At 37.3% G+C, this 19,025-nt stretch overlaps 1 protein-coding gene and 1 non-coding gene across 5 annotated transcripts in view; both read left to right on the plus strand.

Annotated features, from left to right (window-relative positions):
• Window positions 1-19,025, plus strand: part of EHBP1 (EH domain binding protein 1) — a 412,692-nt gene that overhangs the window by 164,548 nt on the left and 229,119 nt on the right. The gene's annotated exons all lie outside the window — the stretch shown is intronic.
• Window positions 9,351-9,454, plus strand: LOC128585147 (U6 spliceosomal RNA). The gene has a single exon (XR_008379891.1). It is a non-coding gene; the product is annotated as a U6 spliceosomal RNA (small nuclear RNA).

Raw genomic sequence — 19,025 nt, forward strand, 5'->3', positions numbered from 1 at the left:
ATAGGGTGGTCTCACTTTATGGAAGGAATATGTTCTGGAGGACATACATAATTCAAAGGTCAATAACTCAAGACTACTTTTCCAAAAGTAATGAGTGGGAAACATGTATGCTGAGGAAGCCAGGATAGGTGAGGACAGCGGGTGACTAGATTTATGTTCTAAGTCAATAAATCCACAATCATTCTAGCATATTTTTGTTTTGAAGTTATAGTTTTTCTCAGCATTTTCTATTATAGTTGCAGAGTGTGGTAACCTAAATTAATGGTACAGCATATTATGGCAGTTGTTTGGCTTCCTTAGTTGCATTTTTTAGCACATGTAAATTTCATTCCAAAGATACTAACTTTTAGAAATATTTTTTTAGCAACAGCACTACCACTTTAAAAATGTTTAAGTAAAGTAGTTTTAGGATAATAAAAAATATATTGAAATTTAACACCATTAATGTTAAGATAATAACTTAAGATTAAATAAGTTGCACGTATTTTATAAGCATTGTACAAATAAAGTATGATGGGGTATTTTTATTTACCAAAAAAAGTGGCAATAACTTAAAGACAGTTTATAGTCACTTATTCTGCCAACTTTGAATTCGTTACTGACATAATCTTTTCTAGAGGAAGGAATCATTTTAAATTGTCCCTATTATATCATTATGTCACAACATAAGTACATAAGATGCAGTTCTATTATATTGGTAAAAATTATCTGGGGTATAATATTTCCCTAACTGAGCTTAAAACTTCTTGAGGGAAACAGATTGTTAACAATTAATCTCATACTTTTTAGGTTGATACCTTGAAGTTATTCATTTAGTGATTTCATAAGGACAGTTGCTGTTAAATCAACAGAAATTGATGAAATATATTTTCCACAATTTAGTGTCTTTGCTAGGAATTTAGAGTAAATTCATGATTCCTGTACTTGGACTGATCAAGTATACTATTCTATCTGAGACAGACTTCCCCTGCTAACAAGAGACATTTTGGGACTGCATCTTAGACAGGAGCCTTTTATTGATGCTGCATGTATAGATACTTCTACAGAGGTGCAGCACCAGTGAAAGGGCAGGAGAATTTTGGAAATAAATCTATCAGTAGTGATGGACCTTGGAGTTGGAGAAATAAAACTTTTTTCTTTATTTTTTATTATTTTTTAAAATTATTTTTTTAGAGACAGTGTCTCACTTCATCAGTAGAGTGCTGTGGCATCGCAGCTCACAGCAACCTCCGACTCCTGGAACCCAGGCGATTCTCTTGCCTCAGCCTCCCAGGTAGCTGAGACCTCAGGTGCCCACCACAATGCCCGGCTATTTTTTGTTGCAATTTGGCTGGGGCTGGGTTCGAACCTGCCACCCTCAGTATATGGGGCCGATGCTGCCCAAAAAATAAAACTGAGCCACAGGCACTGCCCAAGAAATGAAACCTTTTAATCTAATGTTTACTGCAGCCAGTAGTAGAAATTATGAAACCGTTTGTTTGTAAAACAATCACTGTCTCTATCTATGGTAACTTCACAATGCTTAAAGCAATATGTGACCATCTTTGGAATTCATATTGAATTTCTGAATACATGCCACTAGGAGGGAAAAAAACCAACTCCTGCATAAATGACAAGGTCCTATTGAATACCCTGCAAGCTGAAGTAGTTTGCAGCAAGCATTGTTGGAGAAACTCAGACATTATGTTATGCTTGTTGTAAAGGTCACCATGGGTTCTATCTATTAGGTTCAGCCAGACATTGAGGTTCACATGTCCTGAATAGGACAAACTTAGAGCATTAGAAGCATATTGGACAGGTAATACAGCATGCCAGCAGGATATTACTTTTTCACTGTGGTCCTCACAGAAATCCTGGTGGTATTCTTTGTCCCCTATCTCCAGTGACAACCTAGGTAAAAGAAACAAAATCTATATAATTAGGAGAAGGGATTGCTTTGGCTTAAAATTATGCATTATCATTATGCAGCACAAGTGCTGGTATCTTATGTAACAATTTCATGGGTATACCTTCCAAGGTTTCTGTGAGGGGCATGCATAGTTGTAAGAATTTCCCTATTCAGGGAAGCTCAAAGCTATGGCCTTCTACGACGTTTATAGTTAATTCAGAGTTCTCCCATCCAGATGTAATTTAACATTAGGTATCATTTTTTTCCCATAAGCAGTGTTGCTTGGTGTTTGTTAGATTAACTTTAGATTAGACTTACTTTATTGAATCTTTTTTCCATAGTTGATAAAGTTAATTCAGGAGAAAGAAGAGAGAGTGACATATTGGCTACCTTCAAGGGAAAATCTAACAGCACAGATGGTAGTAAAGGAGATACCAGTTACAAATTTGAAGAGCTAGAGTTGATGGTGCTATGACTCAGCCCACTGAGATTAAATGTCATATTTGCTAGGACAGTGTATGGGGATAAATATGTCTTCCACTCTTAAAGATTCCTTAAAATAATGGAGCTGTGATAATCAGTGTATAGAATCATTAATTTGCTTATGGTTTTGACCTCAGCACCTACTCTCTAGTACCTAGGAAGCTCATGAACAAAATCATAGGATTGTTGTGGACTCAGTAAAGAAATTAAAATGGCCACCTGTTTTGAAGGGTGAAAATTTCTGGAAAACTGCATCTGTTATTTAGTTGTTATGGTTGGGAAATAGGGGAAAAGCAGAGAGATAGGGCAATTCTGACACCTGGAATGAAAACGTTTGTAAGGTACTACAGCTATCTCCTTTTTAAAGCAGTTTTACAGAACTTAGGATGAAAGACTAAACACATCAAGTATATTTTTCACAGTGTTTAGAACTCAAATGTGTGTCAACTTGGAGAATAGTAGAAGTAGCAGACACAGACTACAAATTTACCCTACTTTCTGTGTCACTCTTAAACCCTAATTGGCTTTATTTTTATTTAGGACAGTTAAATATTATCTAGCTTCCCCCATCCCCAAGGCTGTGGGAGAATTCTAGTGATATTCAGAACCCATCCAACAGGGCTGGGATAGAAGTGAGAGCTCTGTAGAAGTTAGAAGACTTCTAATATTTAGGAGATGAGACAATTGATATTCTAAGTACCAAAATGTGTTCTCCAAGGATTTATCCTACAAATTCAAGGTTAGTTTAACCATATTCATAAAATAAAGGGAAAAAATCATGTAAGCATCTCAACAGATGGAAAAAGGAGCATTTAAAAAAATTTAGTACTAAGTTTTTCAGCATAGTTTTAATAAAAGAGGATTTCTTTCTTGTGATGATGGGCATCTGTGAAAAGCTATATCTAACAATGTCCTTAATGGTAAAACACTGGACACTTTCCCTCTAAAACTGAGTACAAGGCAGGGATGTTGGCTCTCACCACTAGTGTTCAACATTGTACTTTAGGCTGAAACAAAGTTTCAGGATACAGGGTTGGACAATTAAGTTCATAATTCATCCTAGAAAAAGTGCTACATACCTCATTGCTGAATATCACTATAGTTTACCTTCAGAATACTTCCCTTGCTCATCTGGTGACCATAGTGATTGATAGTCAGCAATGAGTTATGTAGCACTTTTTCCAGGATGAGTTTGTAAATTTAATTGTCAGACCTCGTATACTATTAATATAAAGAAATCTATATTTTTTACATATGAACAAAAAAAATTGGAAAATAAAATCAACAAAATAGTTTCACTTACGATAGAAGAACTACTTGGAAATAATTTAACAAAAGATATAAAAAAATTCTAACAGAAAAGTGAAATATGTTACCAAAAGTAATTAAAGATCATAATAAATGGATAGATATTTTTTATTCATAGTTTAAAGGATTCAATATTAAGATGTCACTTCTCCCCCAGTCTGTTAATCAACTCATTTTGAGTCATAATCTTAATAGGCTTTTTTTAAAAATAGAAATTGAGATGATGATTCTAAAATATATTTGGGGATACAAAGTAGCCAAAAGAATCTTGAAAAAGAGCAGAATTATAATACTAATACATGTACTACTTGACATCAAGATTTACTATAGAAAGCTATCATAAAATAGTATTATACTGGCATGGGAAAGATAAAAATAAACCAACAGAACAAAACAGAGTCCTGAAATAGAACCAAATTTATTTGATCAATTAATTTTCAACAAAGTTGCCAGTGGGGAAAAGAAATTCTTTTAAATAATTGATGCTAGAAAAACTGGATGTCCATATGGAAAAACATGAACCTCAACCCTTATCTCTCAACAGACACAGACATTACATCAGGATAGCCCGTACACCTAAATAAGAAAGCTAAAACTGTAAAGATTCTGAAAAATATAAAAACACAGGATGGGCTCGGTGCCCATAGCACAGTGGTTACGGCACTGGCCACATGCACTGAGGCTGGCAGTTTCAAACCCAGCCCAGGCCAGCTAACCAACAATGACAACTGCAACCAAAAAATAGCTGGGCGTTGTGGTTAGCACCTGTAGTCCCAGCTACTTGGGAGACTGAGGCAAGAGAATTAATTAAGCCCAAGACTTTGAAGTTGCTGTGAGCTGTGATGCCACAGCACTCTACTGAGGGTGACATAGTGAGACTCTGTCTCAAAGAAAAAGAAAAACACAGGATGATATGTTTGCAACCTAAGAATGGACAAAAGGGTTCTTACATAGGACACAGAGAGTAAAAAGCATGAAAGAAAAATTTGATAAACTAAACATCATCAAAATTAAAAACATATATTCATCAAAATAGATTATTAAGAAAATGTATGAGCAAGTCATAGATCAGAAGAAAATAGTCACAAAGTATATGTCTGTCACTGGTTTTGTTTCCAGAGTAGATTTTTTTTTTTTTTTTTTTTTTTGTGGTTTTTGGCCAGGGCTGGGTTTGAACCCACCACCTCCGGCACATGGGGCCGGAGCCCTACTCCTTTGAGCCACAGGCACCGCCCCAGAGTAGATTTTTTAAATGTCCTACAACTCAATAATAAAAAGATAGCTGTGTTTTGTTTAAATGGACAAAGGTTTGAACATGTGCTTCATAAAGATAAATTACTGGCTAACAAGCACATCAAAAAGATATCCGTTGTCATCAGGGGAATGTAAATTAAAATAACAATGAGAGACGACTCTATACTCACTAGAATGGTTAAAATTTTAAAGACTGATAATCCTAAATGTTGGCAAGAACTATAACCAACTGAAACTTAACATCTCTTATTGGTAGAGTGTATAATGGTACCATCACTTGGGGAATTTCTTATAAAACCAAACATATACTTACCCTCTAATACAGCAATTCCACTCTTTAGTATTTACCCAAAAGAAAGCATGTGTTTACAAAAAGACTTTTACAAAGATGTTCATAACAATTTTATTCATATTACCTCCAAACAGGAAACATGTCAGGTGTATTTCAACAGGAGAATGGCTAGACAAACTCTAGTATGTTCATGAATGGAATATTCTTCAGCAATAAAAATTGACTATGTAGATAAATAAATACTACCATATAGATGTATCTCAAAATGATGCTGAATCAAGGAAGCCTTACATAAAAGATATATGATTTCATTTATGTGGTGTTTTAGAAAAGGCAAAAGTAATCTTATGTGAAAAACATTAAAATAATAGCCTGTGAGACTGGGGATTCACTGAAAGAGGCAAGAGAGAAGATGATACAGATGCTTTGTATCTTGGGTCACATTGAGTGTATGTGTTTGTCAAAATTTGTTGAATTGTACAATTTAAGATTTTACGGTGTACACCTTTTACATGAATACATAATACTGAAAGATAACATGTAAAAATTAAATAGGTTAGATTAGTAAGAAAATGAATGACTTCTACTTTCTGATTTATTGATCTACTGTGTGTTATAGCTAGTCTCCAAAGACTGTCTCCAAATGAACTGTGTCTCCCACTATTTGTGCTCATTTGTAGTCCTTTGCCCTTGCATCTAAGCTGCCTGTGTAAATCACTTTTAACCAATGAAATGCAGTAGAAGTGACTGTGTAACTTCTAAAGCTCTTCTGCTTTGGCCTCCTATAATGCATACCCTGGGGGAGACCACCTGCCATGTAAAAAGTCCATCTATCCTAGATTGCTACGCTGAGAAGAATCCCAAACTGGCCATGTGGACAGGTTACTTGGAGAGAGAGGGGTACCTGGCCATCCCCTAGTCATTTTAGCCTTTCCAATGGAAATACCAAACATGAGAATGAAAAAGCCATTTTGGACATTTAATTCTGTCAGGCTTTCAGACGACTTCATTCCCAACTGCCATCTAAAAGCAATGAACTACCCAGCTCATTTGCATTTATCTATCTATAGTATAATGTTTCATTTATCTATAGAAATTTGGTGGTTTAAAATAACAAATTATTATTTCATTCATTCATTTACAGCATACATTAAGTACCAGATATGTGCTAAAAACTGCTAGACTGTAGTCCTAACACTCTGGGAAGCCAAGGAAGGTAGATTTCTTGAGCTCATGAGTTCGAGACCAGCCTGAGCCAGAGTGAGACCTCATCTCAAAAATAGTTGGGCATTGTGGCGGGTGCTTGTAGTCCCAGCTACTTGGGAGGCTAAGGCAAGAGAATCACTTAAGCGCAAGAATTTGAGATTGCTGTGAGCTGTGACGTCATGGCACTCTACCAAGGCTGATAAAGTAAGACTCTGTCTCAAAAATAAAATAAAATAAAATAAAAATGGCTAGAGTTATAAAAATGAATATAACATAGATACTCAGCTGTTGAATTTCATTTATTATATGTTGACTGTATAAGGGGAATATCTAGAGTCTTTAAGGTAGAAGCAATCACTAGGCAGTTAGAAATTCAAGTCTAGCACTCAGGATATATTTGAGAATGATCTTGATGTATATGTGTGTTTAAGCCAAGAGAATAGATGAATTCTTCCAGGAAGAGAGATTTAGAGGGGGAAAATGGGACCTATGATAGGATCCTAGGCAGAGGGGAGAGTGGTTATTGACAGACAGATCACAGCAGAGCTATCAAAGAGATGGGAGGAGAATAGGAGATAATGGAATTTCAAGGAGGGTATGATTAGTTATGTTTATTCCCACAGAAGTCAAATATGATCAGAACTAAAAAGTATCCAGTACATTTTGCCAATTAGAATATACATTGGTGACCTCAAATTTATTTCAATGAATGTGTAATTACTAAAAGCAATGGATAAGCATGAGGATAAAAACAGGTTGTAGTGAGTTGAAGGAGGTGAGAAATTATAGATTACTGTATTTTCTTGTGTAAAGTCAAGAGAGACTGGCCAACTGGTAGTTGAGGGACTTCAGGTTTTTAATTTGGAAGCAACTTAATCACTTTGGTAAGCCATTTGGAAGGAACAGTGGGAGAGAGAGAGTGGTTAAAGATGCAGGGAAAATGAATACCCAGTGTCTACTTTTCCTGCCTCATCCCTTCCCAATTGTGGTCTGCTACAAGATTAAAACTCACATTTTAAACCTGTTAGATGTATCCATAAATCAGACATTTATGGGCATAAGCCTGTGAAAAAAATAACGTATTTGTGACCTTTGTCTGTGCTGCAAGTTTAAGTGTTACTATTTTAATATAATATGTATAGAAAGACCTATACAGAATCTTTTTTTGTTTTGGAGAAGAATGAGGATGCCGTAAGATTTGTTCTAGCTCTAGGAAGTTTATTTCTTTTATATAACTCAAGTATAGACTTCTCTTTTTTTTTTTTTTTTTGGCTGCGGCTGGGTTTAAACCCACCAATTCTGGCATATGGGGCTGGTGCCTTACTCCTTTGAGCCACAGGCGCCGCCCTAACTATAGAATTTCTTAAAAGGAACAAGCCATCTACTCTTAATGCCACTATCCCCACCCCTTTTCTTGTTCAATGTGATAATCTCTAGTGGTCAATTTCTATCTTCTTTTGCCTTCTTGACAGTAAAGAAATGTCTCAGATTACTTGACCCTTTGGTTCGATTGCCTGCCCCTAATTTAGTTTCTCTTCTTATTCTCACCAATGTGAAGTCAAGTCCAGAATGACACACTGTTAATAAATGGTGTTCACTGCAAGTGAATTGCTTAATTTGAGTAGTAGTGGGTTAGAAATTTGATTTGCACTATAACATAGCATTATTATCATTTCTAAATGTGTAAATTTTCTGTGAAACAAGGCTTTATCAAGTAGTAAAATATTATATAAATATTTTGGGTTGGGGAATTTTTTTGGTCAGAGTAGTATATTACTGGGGAAAGCTTACTTCTGAAAAAAATTCTAGGAATAAATTTTTGTTATAAATCTTTAAAGTTTACTTTTTCTGATTCTAAAAGAAAACATTGATTGTACAAAATTTGGGAGAAACAGAGAAGTACTTTTTTATGAGAAACATAAAATTATGTATTCTAGGTCACAGACTCAACACTATTTGGATGGAACATGCCACAGACTATTCCAGACTGAATATCCTTCATTGCAGTAGTAGCTTACTAGCACTACTGTCACATAGTCACCGAAGACACAAACTTATCCTAGATTCCTTTCCCTATCACTTGTGCCACAATAGCCATCAGATTTCTTTAATTAATGAATATACATCAACTGCCTTCTCTCAGGGAGTAGTGATATTTGTCTTGCTTCATATCCTGTTTTTATCAAATGCTGCCACCATATTGCTGCTGGAGTGATGTTTCTAAAATATACATTTGATCTTTCAGTGGATTCCCATAGGTCTTAGAGTAAAGTTCACATTCTTTAGTTTGGTCGCAATAACCATTAAGGGCATTTCCCAGCCTTATCTTATTCCATTTCCAATCCCTGGCATCTTAAACCTCAAACAACTTTATTTCCTCAAGAGTGTTATGTTCTCTTTGCTTCTCTTTTGTTCTCAAGGAATACCATCCATTTCCTCTTCTTTTTGTCTTTTTTTTTTTTTGGTTGTTTTTGGTTTTTTTTGAGGCAGGTTCTTATTCTGTGTGCCAGGCTAGAGTGCTGTGGCATCATCATAGCTCCCTGCAATCTCAAACTCTGGAGCTCACATGATCTCCTGCCTCAGCCTCCTAAGAAGTTGGAACTATAGGTTCCTTCCATGACACCCAGATAATTTTTCTGTATTGTGCAGAAATGAGGTCTTGCCTTTGCTCAGACTGCTCTCAAACTCCTGGCCTTAAGCGATCCTCCCACTTTAACCTCCCAGAGTGCTAGGATTACAAGCATGAGCCACCACATCTGGCACATCTTTTATTTTAACAATAATAATATCTATTTGTCAGGGCGGCGCCTGTGGCTCAAAGGAGTACGGCGCCAGCCCCATATGGCAGAGGTGGTGGGTTCAAACCCAGCCCCGGCCAGAAACAGCAAAAAAAAAAAGAATAATATCTATTTGTCATGCTTGCTTCAGCAGCACATATACTAGAAATTAGAATGATACAGAGAAGATTAGCATGGGCCCTGCACAAGGGTGACATACAAATTTGTGAAGTGTTCCATATTTTTTGGTTTTGGGGATCCCGCTTCCTCTCCCTCTCTCCTGGGTTTTAGGGGCCTGGGCAGGGAAGATGGGGAAGGCACATCGTGACTGTGTTTTTCATAACTTATATATGGTGCATTTACACGAGTAAATCCTCAGCTGGGGAAAAAAATATCTACATTATTAGCTCAAATATAGGAAACCCCCAACCTCTGATTAAGTTATATTCTCTTTTCTAGCTTTCCATAGCCCATGATGATATCTAAATGAATATTTATCATATATCATAGTTTATATTTAGCGCGTTATCATGTATTACTTGTCTATCTGCCTCACTAAAATATAAAGCCATGAGAGCAAGTAGTGGCACAGGCATGTAATAAGTCCTTGATGAATATTTATTAAATAGCTAAGTAGTACTTCTTTGGATTTGGATTTAACATTTATTTGCATAGCAAATAAAGTGAGCATTTGTGTAGATAATCAAAGTTACCTTTTCATTCTGTTAATATGAATGGAAGTTCAGGAAACAAGTTCTAGAAATGAAGTAAGGATTTATTAAGTTAAGGATAAATAAGAAAAACTACTAGGTTAGGAAGAACAATTTTTCATTAGTGAAGAGAATAGAAAGAAGAAATTGCTTTTGGTTAGTTAATGAGGAAATACTCATCAGTGGTTTTAGATGTCACCAAAAGCATGATGATGGGAGGATGTATTCTAAACATTCAGAAAAATAATTTACTTGTGTAATAACCTGTTAGTATTAAATAAATGCCCAATTGTACCTAAAACTCTGGAATATTATTAATGCTTTGAAAGTAAGGACTAAATCTAGTATTTTTTTTTAACTGTTTTTCTTCTTTTTATTTAATGGCTCAACATTTTTTTCATGTTAAAATGTACAGAGTTCTTTTGAAAGTACTCACTAGAAAGGGGGGAAAAGGTATTACATGCAAGTAGAGGAAGGGATTTTAACATTTGGGTAGATGTGATAGATTTGCAAACTCATTAATAATTAATATCTCATTGTTGTGTATTTTTTTTTTTTTATTGTTGGGGATTCATTGAGGGTACAATAAGCCAGGTTACACTGATTGCAATTGTTAGGTAAAGTCCCTCTTGCAATCACGTCTTGCCCCCATAAAGTGTGACACACACCAAGGCCCCACCCCCCTCCCTCCTTCCCTCTTTCCCCCCCCCACATAATCATAATTGTCATTAATTGTCCTCATATCAAAATTGAGTACATAGGATTAATGCTTCTCCATTCTTGTGATGCTTTACTAAGAATAATGTCTTCCACGTCCATCCAGATTAATACGAAGGATGTAAAGTCTCCATTTTTTTTAATGGCTGAATAGTATTCCATGGTATACATATACCACAGCTTGTTAATCCATTCCTGGGTTGGTGGGCATTTAGGCTGTTTCCACATTTTGGCGATGGTAAATTGAGCTACAATAAACAGTCTAGTACAAGTGTCCTTATGATAAAAGGATTTCTTTCCTTCTGGGTAGATGCCCAGTAATGGGATTGCAGGATCAAATGGGAGGTCTAGCTTGAGTGCTTTGAGGTTTCTCCATACTTCCTTCCAGAAAGGTTGTACTAGTTTTCAGTTCCACCAGCAGTGTAAAAGTGTTCCCTTCTCTCCACATCCACGCCAGCATCTGCAGTTTTGAGATTTTGTGATGTGGGCCATTCTCACTGGGGTTAGATGATATCTCAGGGTTGTTTTGATTTGCATTTCTCTAATATATAGAGATAAGGAACATTTTTTCATGTGTTTGTTAGCCATTCGTCTGTCGTCTTTAGAGAAAGTTCTATTCATGTCTCTTGCCCATTGGTATATGGGATTGTTGGCTTTTTCATGTGGATTAATTTGAGTTCTCTATAGATCCTAGTTATCAAGCTTTTGTCTGATTGAAAATATGCAAATATCCTTTCCCATTGTGTAGGTTGTCTCTTTGCTTTGGTTATTGTCTCCTTAGCTGTACAGATGCTTTTCAGTTGAATGAAGTCCCATTTGTTTATTTTTGTTGTTGTTGCAATTGCCATGGCAGTCTTCTTCATGAAGTCTTTCCCCAGGCCAATATCTTCCAGTGTTTTTCCTATGCTTTCTTGGAGGATTTTTATTGTTTCATGCCTTAAATTTAAGTCCTTTATCCATCTTGAATCAATTTTTGTGAGTGGGGAAAGGTGTGGGTCCAGTTTCAGTCTTTTACATGTAGACATCCAGTTCTCCCAACACCATTTATTGAATAGGGAGTCTTTCCCCCAAGGTATGTACTTGTTTGGTTTATCAAAGATTAGGTGGTTGTAAGATGTTAGTTTCATTTCTTGGTTTTCAATTTGATTCCAAGTGTCTATGTCTCTGTTTTTGTGCCAGTACCATGCTGTCTTGAGCACTATGGCTTTGTAGTACAGGCTAAAATCTGGTATGCCGATGCCCCCAGCTTTATTTTTGTTACAGAGAACTGCCTTAGCTATACGGGGTTTTTTCCGGTTCCATACAAAACGCATAATCATTTTTTCCAAATCTTGAAAGTACGATGTTGGTATTTTGATAGGAATGGCATTGAATAGGTAGATTGCTTTGGGAAGTATAGACATTTTAACAATGTTGATTCTTCCCATCCATGAGCATGGTATGTTCTTCCATTTGTTAATATCCTCTGCTATTTCCTTTCTGAGGATTTCATAGTTTTCTTTATAGAGGTCCTTCACCTCCTTCGTTAGATATACTCCTAGGTATTTAATTTTCTTTGAAACTATGGTGAAGGGAGTTGTGTCCTTAATTAGCTTCTCATCTTGACTGTTATTGGTGTACACAAAGGTGACTGACTTGTGGACATTGATTTTATATCCTGAAACATTACTGTATTTTTTGATGACTTCTAGGAGTCTTGTGGTTGAGTCTTTGGGGTTCTCTAAGTACAAGATCATGTCGTCAGCAAAGAGGGAGAGTTTGACCTCCTCTGCTCCCATTTGGATTCCCTTTATTTCCTTGTCTTGCCTAATTGTATTAGAACTTCCAGCACTACGTTGAATAGTATAGGTGACAGAGGACAACCTTGTCTGGTTCCAGTTCTAAGAGGAAAAGCTTTCAGTTTTACTCCATTCGGTAAAATATTGGCTGTGGGTTTGTCATAGACAGCTTCCATCAGTTTTAGAAATGTGCCACCTATGCCTATACTCTTCAGTGTTCTAATTAGAAAAGGATGCTGGATTTTATCAAATGCTTTTTCTGCATCTATTGAGAGGATCATGTGATCGTTATTTTTGCCTCTGTTAATATGGTGGATAACGTTTATAGACTTGCGTATGTTAAACCAGCCTTGCATTACTGGGATGAAGCCTACTTGATCATGATGAATGACTTTTTTGATGATAAGCTGTAATCTATTGGCTAGGATTTTGTTGAGAATTTTTGCGTCTATTTTCATGAGTGAGATTGGTGTGAAATTCTCCTTTTTGTTTGGGTCTTTTCCTAGTTTTGGTATCAGGGTGATGTTTGCTTCATAGAATGTGTTGGGGAAGATTCCTTCTGCCTCAATTTTTTGGAATAATATCTGCAGTACAGGAATAAGCTCTTCCTTGAAGGTTTGATAGAATTCTGGAGTGAAGCCATCTGGACCAGGGCATTTTTTGGTTGGAAGATTTTTTATTGTTTCTTTGATCTCAGTGCTTGAAATTGGTCTGTTCAGGAGCTCTATTTCTTCCTGGCTGAGTCTAGGGAGAGGGTGTGATTCCAAATATTGATCCATTTCCTTCACATTGTCAAATTTCTGGGCATAGAGTTTCTGGTAGTATTCAGAGATGATCTCTTGTATCTCTGTGGGATCAGTTGTTATTTCCCCTTTATCATTTCTGATTGAGGTTACTAGAGATTTTACTTTTCTATTCCTCGTTAGTCTGGCCAATGGTTTATCTATTTTATTTATTTTTTCAAAAAAACAACTCCTTGTTTCATTAATTTTCTGAATGATTCTTTTGTTTTCAATTTCATTGATCTCTGATTTGATTTTGTTTCTTTTTTTTTTTTTTTTTGTAGAGACAGAGTCTCACTTTATGGCCCTCGGTACAGTGCCGTAGCCTCACACAGCTCACAGCAACCTCCAACTCCTGGGCTTAAGTGATTCTCTTGCCTCAGCCTCCCGAGTAGCTGGGACTACAGGCGCCCGCCACGACGCCCGGCTATTTTTTGGTTGCAGTTTGGCCGGGACCGGGTTTGAACCCGCCACCCTCCGTATATGGGGCCGGCGCCTTACCGACTGAGCCACAGGCGCCGCCCCCTCTGATTTGATTTTGGATATTTCTTTTCTTCTACTGAGTTTAGGCTTAGATTGTTCTTCTTTTTCCAATTCCATAAGATCTCTTGTGAGATTCTTGATGTGCTCTCTTTCTGTTTTTCGAATGTAGGCATCTAAAGCGATGAATTTTCCTCTCTAAACTGCTTTTGCAGTATCCCACAGGTTTTGGTAGCTTGTGTCTTCATTGTTGTTATGCTCAAGGAAGTTAATGATTTCCTGTTTTATTTCTTCCTTCACCCATCTGTTATTCAACCGAAGATTGTTTAATTTCCATGCCTTTGGGTGGGGTCGAGCATTTTTGTGAGAGTTGACTTCCACCTTTAGTGCCTTATGGTCTGAGAAGATACAAGGTAAAATTTCAATTCTTTTGATTCTGTTGATATTTGTTTTGTGCCCCAGGATATGATCAATTTTGGAGAACGTTCCATGGGGTGATGAGAAGAATGTATATTCTTTATCTTTGGGGTGGAGTGTTCTATATGCGTCTATCAAGCACAGTTGTTCTAGGGTCTCATTTAAATCTCTTATATCCTTGCTTAATTTCTGTTTAGAGGACCTGTCCAGCTCTGTAAGAGAAGTGTTAACGTCCCCTGTTATTATGGTATTATCAGATATCATATTGCTCAGACTGAGTAAGGTCTGTTTCAAGAATCTGGGAGCATTTAAATTGGGTGCATAAATATTTAGAATTGAAATGTCTTCTTGTTGTATTTTTCCCTTGACCAATATAAAGTGTGACCATCTTTGTCTTTTTTGACTTTAGTTGCTTTAAATCCACATGTATCTGAAAATAAGATTGCAACTCCTCTTTTCTTCTGAATTCCATTTGCCTGAAAAATTGTCTTCCAACCCTTGACTCGGAGCTTTAATTTGTCTTTTGAAGCCAGGTGTGTTTCTTGCAGACAGCAAATGGATGGCTTGTGTTTTTTAATCCAGTCAGCCAATCTATGTCTCTTCAGTGGGGAATTCAAGCCATTAACATTTATTGAGATAATTGATAAGTGTGGTAGTATTCTATCCATCTTATGAGAGTCCATTGCTTAGTTTTATCTTTTGCAACAGTGTGGAGGTTAGGTTCTGTCCTTTAATTTCTGAGTTCTTACTTTGCTGCTGATCCATTGTGGTGGTCAGTGTGCAGAACAGGTTGAAGTATTTCCTGTAGAGGTGGTCTTGTTGTGGTGAATTTCCTCAATGTTTGTATATCCGTAAATGATTTGATTTCTCCGTCAATTTTTAAACTTAGCTTAGCAGGGTACAGAATTCTGGGCTGAAAATTGTTCTGTTTAAGTAGATTAAAGGTAGATGACCATTGTCTTCTTGCTTGGAAAGTTTCATTAGAGAAGTTTGCGGTCACTCTGATGGATTTGCCCCTGTAGGTCAACTTGCGCTTACTCCTGGCAGCTTGCAGAATCTTTTCTTTTGTCTTGACTTTGGACAGGTTCATCACAATGTGTCTTGGGGAAGCTCGGTTAGAGTTGAGGCGACCTGGGGTCCCATAGCCCTCTGAAAGCAGTGTGTCAGAATCTTTGGTGATATTTGGGAAATTTTCTTTTATAATATTCTCTAGTATGGCTTCCATTCCTCTGGGGCATTCTTCTTCCCCTTCTGGAATTCCTATAACTCGTATGTTGGAACACTTCATAAAGTCTGATAATTCTGACAGTGAATGTTCTGCTTTCTCTCTCTTCTTTTCTGCCTCTTTTACTATCTGAGTTATCTCAAAAACTTTGTCTTCTACCTCTGAATTTCTTTCTTCTGCATGGTCTAACCTGTTGCTGATACTTTCCATTGCGTCTTTAAGTTCCCTGATTGACTGTTTCCTTTCCTTCAGCTCTGCTATATCTTTTTTATATTCTTCATATCATTCATCTCTTATTTGATTCTGTTTTTGAATTTCCTTTTTGTTAATTTCCACTTTATTAGCAGTTTCCTTCATTGTTTCCATCATTTCTTTCATTGTTTTCAACATGTGTATTCTAAATTCCCTTTCTGTCATTCCTAACATTTCTGTATAGGTGGAATCCTCTGCAGTGGCTACCTTATGGTCCCTTGGCGGGGTTGTTCTGGACTGGTTCTTCATGTTGCCTGGAGTTTTCTGCTGATTCTTCGTCATGAGTGATTTCTGTTATCTGTTTCCTTGCCCTAATTTTCCTTTCAGTTCCTCTTGCTCTTTAAGTTCTCTTGCCTATTGACTAAAGGTTACAGGACCAGAAGGGTGAGAAGGTTGAAGAGCAAAAAATGGATGAAAGAAAGGAGGACCGAGTGATAAGAGAAAAAGAAAAAAAATAGAGAAAGGAGAGGGGGTGGGTAAAAGGAATATTGACAAAAAGAAGAGAGGCACAGAAAGAGGGAGACACAGCAATATAGGTGTACAGTAGGGTACTTTGATACAACCTTAAAAAAAAAACCGCCTTCTGGGGGTGCCCAATTGGGTGGTTCCCTTGAGGTCAGCAGCTCTTTGCTAACCTGATCAGACACAGTACCCCATCTCCACCAAGTAAAGAGGAAAGACAAAAATGCTATAAATCAAACCAAAACAAGCAAACAGAAAACTTTCCGGGATAAAATTGGCTGGAAAAATCAAATAATAGCGGTAGAAGCACTAACTAATATGAAGTTCTAATTATTGAAATAGGCAGCAATGGGAAATTATAATTAAACTAGAGAAACTGAGAAAGAAAAAGGATCTGTATGGAAAAGGTTGAACTTAAAAAACAAAACAACCATCAACAACATCAAAATAAACAAAAATAACAACCAAACCAAAAAAAAAAAAAAAAAAAAAACACGACCAAAAACAAAGCAGTATGTATATGTTATTGAATATTGTCTGGGCAACACGTGGTCTTCTGGGGTATGAGATGTTAGTTACAGTTCTGATACGACTGGAGGCTGCTAGTTTCTCAAACCCCAGCAGGTAGACACCCTAAATCTCTTCAGCCTACTTAAAAGGCTCTTTGAACTTGTTCACTTGCTGAGCAGAAGCTTTCCCAGGGAAGTGCTTGTCGCTGGAATCACTGCTGAAGTGGCTATCCACTTACCCTGTGTGCCGAAACTGGTCTCCCTCTGCCCCCGAGCTTTAGGGCTGCAAGGTGGCTCAGACCCCGCCCTTAGGCTACTTGGTCGCTGGGTTACCAGTTCCCACCCAATTCTAGCTCTGCGACCCTGAGGGCGGAGCTTGCCCGGGGCAGATCGCTGACAATGGCTGCCTGTGACCCAGAGCCAAATACTTTTAGCTCCGTCTGGCTCAGCGGCTCAGACTGGGGCCCTAGACAAAGGCCAAAGTTCTCCTCACTCCCGCTCAGGCTCTCCCCAAGGCAGTTCAGCTGAGTGCCAAGTCCAAAGACACCAAAACAGTTCACAGTTAAGGCCTTTCTGGTTTGCAGTCTCGCTGCTACTGAACTTACAGTTGCGGGCGGGTTTAGACGGATTGAACACACGCGACCACTTGCCGGTTTTCCACTGTTTTAGTCCTCCTCCTGGGGTCCAGAAGTCTCTTGCTGACTCCCTGTATCCTCTGAGGGGTGATGATAGGCAGATCCCACCAGCCAGAGATGCCTGGAGTCCTATCTCCCCAGACTCACGGTGCCCAGATGCAAGGAAGCTGTTACTCGGCTGCCATCTAAATCTAGTATTTCTTAAGTATGCCCTATAGTGTTCATTATATAAAATGTTGGGTAGATAATTGATTTCTACTCTCATTGAGATTACATTTAGGAACATAATATGATTAAAATGTCTTAGCTATATAAAGAAAATTACAAGTCTTGGAACATTATTTAAAATTTTGTGGAACTAATTATTGCACATCTGGGAATCTACAGCAAATAAATAATACCAAAATATTACATATAAAATATCTACATGATAAAATATGGATATTAATATTATTTCTTAAACTATAAGAATTAACTGATAATGCATGCAGAGCCCTTTGCACTGGTTTATATTAGTTGCTGCTAATTTTTTATATTTTCAATGTTAAAAAGTAAACAATTTAAAAATTTTTTTTAAATACACAACTCAATGAATGAAAAAAGAACAGTCATGAGATTTGTAATCACTTAACATTGATCCTCCACTCCATTATATTTTTCCTAAAAATTACAAAAAGTTACAATGACCAGTGGTGGGAGGTAAAGGATCTAATTTATGATTAAATTCTACCTAATGAGAAATTTGCTAGGTTACCTTGAGTGACAGTGGGGTTTAAAACTATTGGTTAGAAAAATGGAAGAAGATACTTTATGAAGTCTGTCTATTCAACTTCTATTGCTATGTTGCTTGACACTTCCATTCAGGAAAGATTTCTCTGTAGCATGCATTTTACCCACAGTAGAACATCCTTCAAAATTGGAAATCAGTCCTATCAAATAACTGCCACTGCTTCATCAACTAAGTTGATATCATATTCTAAAATCTTTCATTGTTATTTCAACAGTGGTCACAGCACATTCACCAGAAGTACATTTCCATCTCAAGAAATGACTTTCTTTACTTATCCATAAGAAGCAGCTCCTCACCCATTCAAGTTTAATCATGAGATTGCAGCAATTCAGCCACTCTTTCAGGCTCCTTTTCTAATTCTAGTTGTCTTGCTATTTGCACCACATCTGCAGTTATTTCCTCTACCAAAGTCTTGAACCCCTGAAAACTCAGCCACGGGGGTTGGAGTCAACATCTTCCAAACTCCTATTAATGTTGATATTTTGACCTCATCCCACAAATTACAAAGTTCTTAATGGTGTCTAGAATAGTGAATCCTTTCCAGAAGGTTTTTAATTTGCTCTGCCCAGATCCATCAGAGGAATCACTATCTGTGGTACCTATATCTTTAAAAAATGTCTTTCTGAAATTCTAAGGCTTGAAGGTGAAAATTATTCCTTGATCCATGAGCTACAGAAACACTACTCTTCTGTACACCCCCCACCAGAGCTCTTGGGCGATCAGGTGTATTGTCAATGAGCAGTAACATTTTTTTTTTTGTTTGTTTTTGTTTTTGAGACAGAGCCTCAAGCTGTTGCCCTGGGTAGAGTGCCATGGCATCACAGCTCACAGCAACCTCCAACTCTTCGGCTTAGGTGATTCTCTTGCCTCGGCCTCCCAAGTAGCTGGGACTACAGGCGTTCGCCACAACACCTGGCTACTTTTTGTTGTAGTTGTCATTGATGTTTGGCAGGACTGGGCTTGGTTTAAACCCACCAACTCCTGGTGTATGTGGCTGGCACCTTAGCCGCATGAGCTATAGGCACTGAGCCAGCAGTAACATTTTGAATGAAATCTTTTT

This window comes from Nycticebus coucang, chromosome 4 (genome assembly GCF_027406575.1).
Source record: "Nycticebus coucang isolate mNycCou1 chromosome 4, mNycCou1.pri, whole genome shotgun sequence".
NCBI lineage: Eukaryota > Metazoa > Chordata > Mammalia > Primates > Lorisidae > Nycticebus > Nycticebus coucang.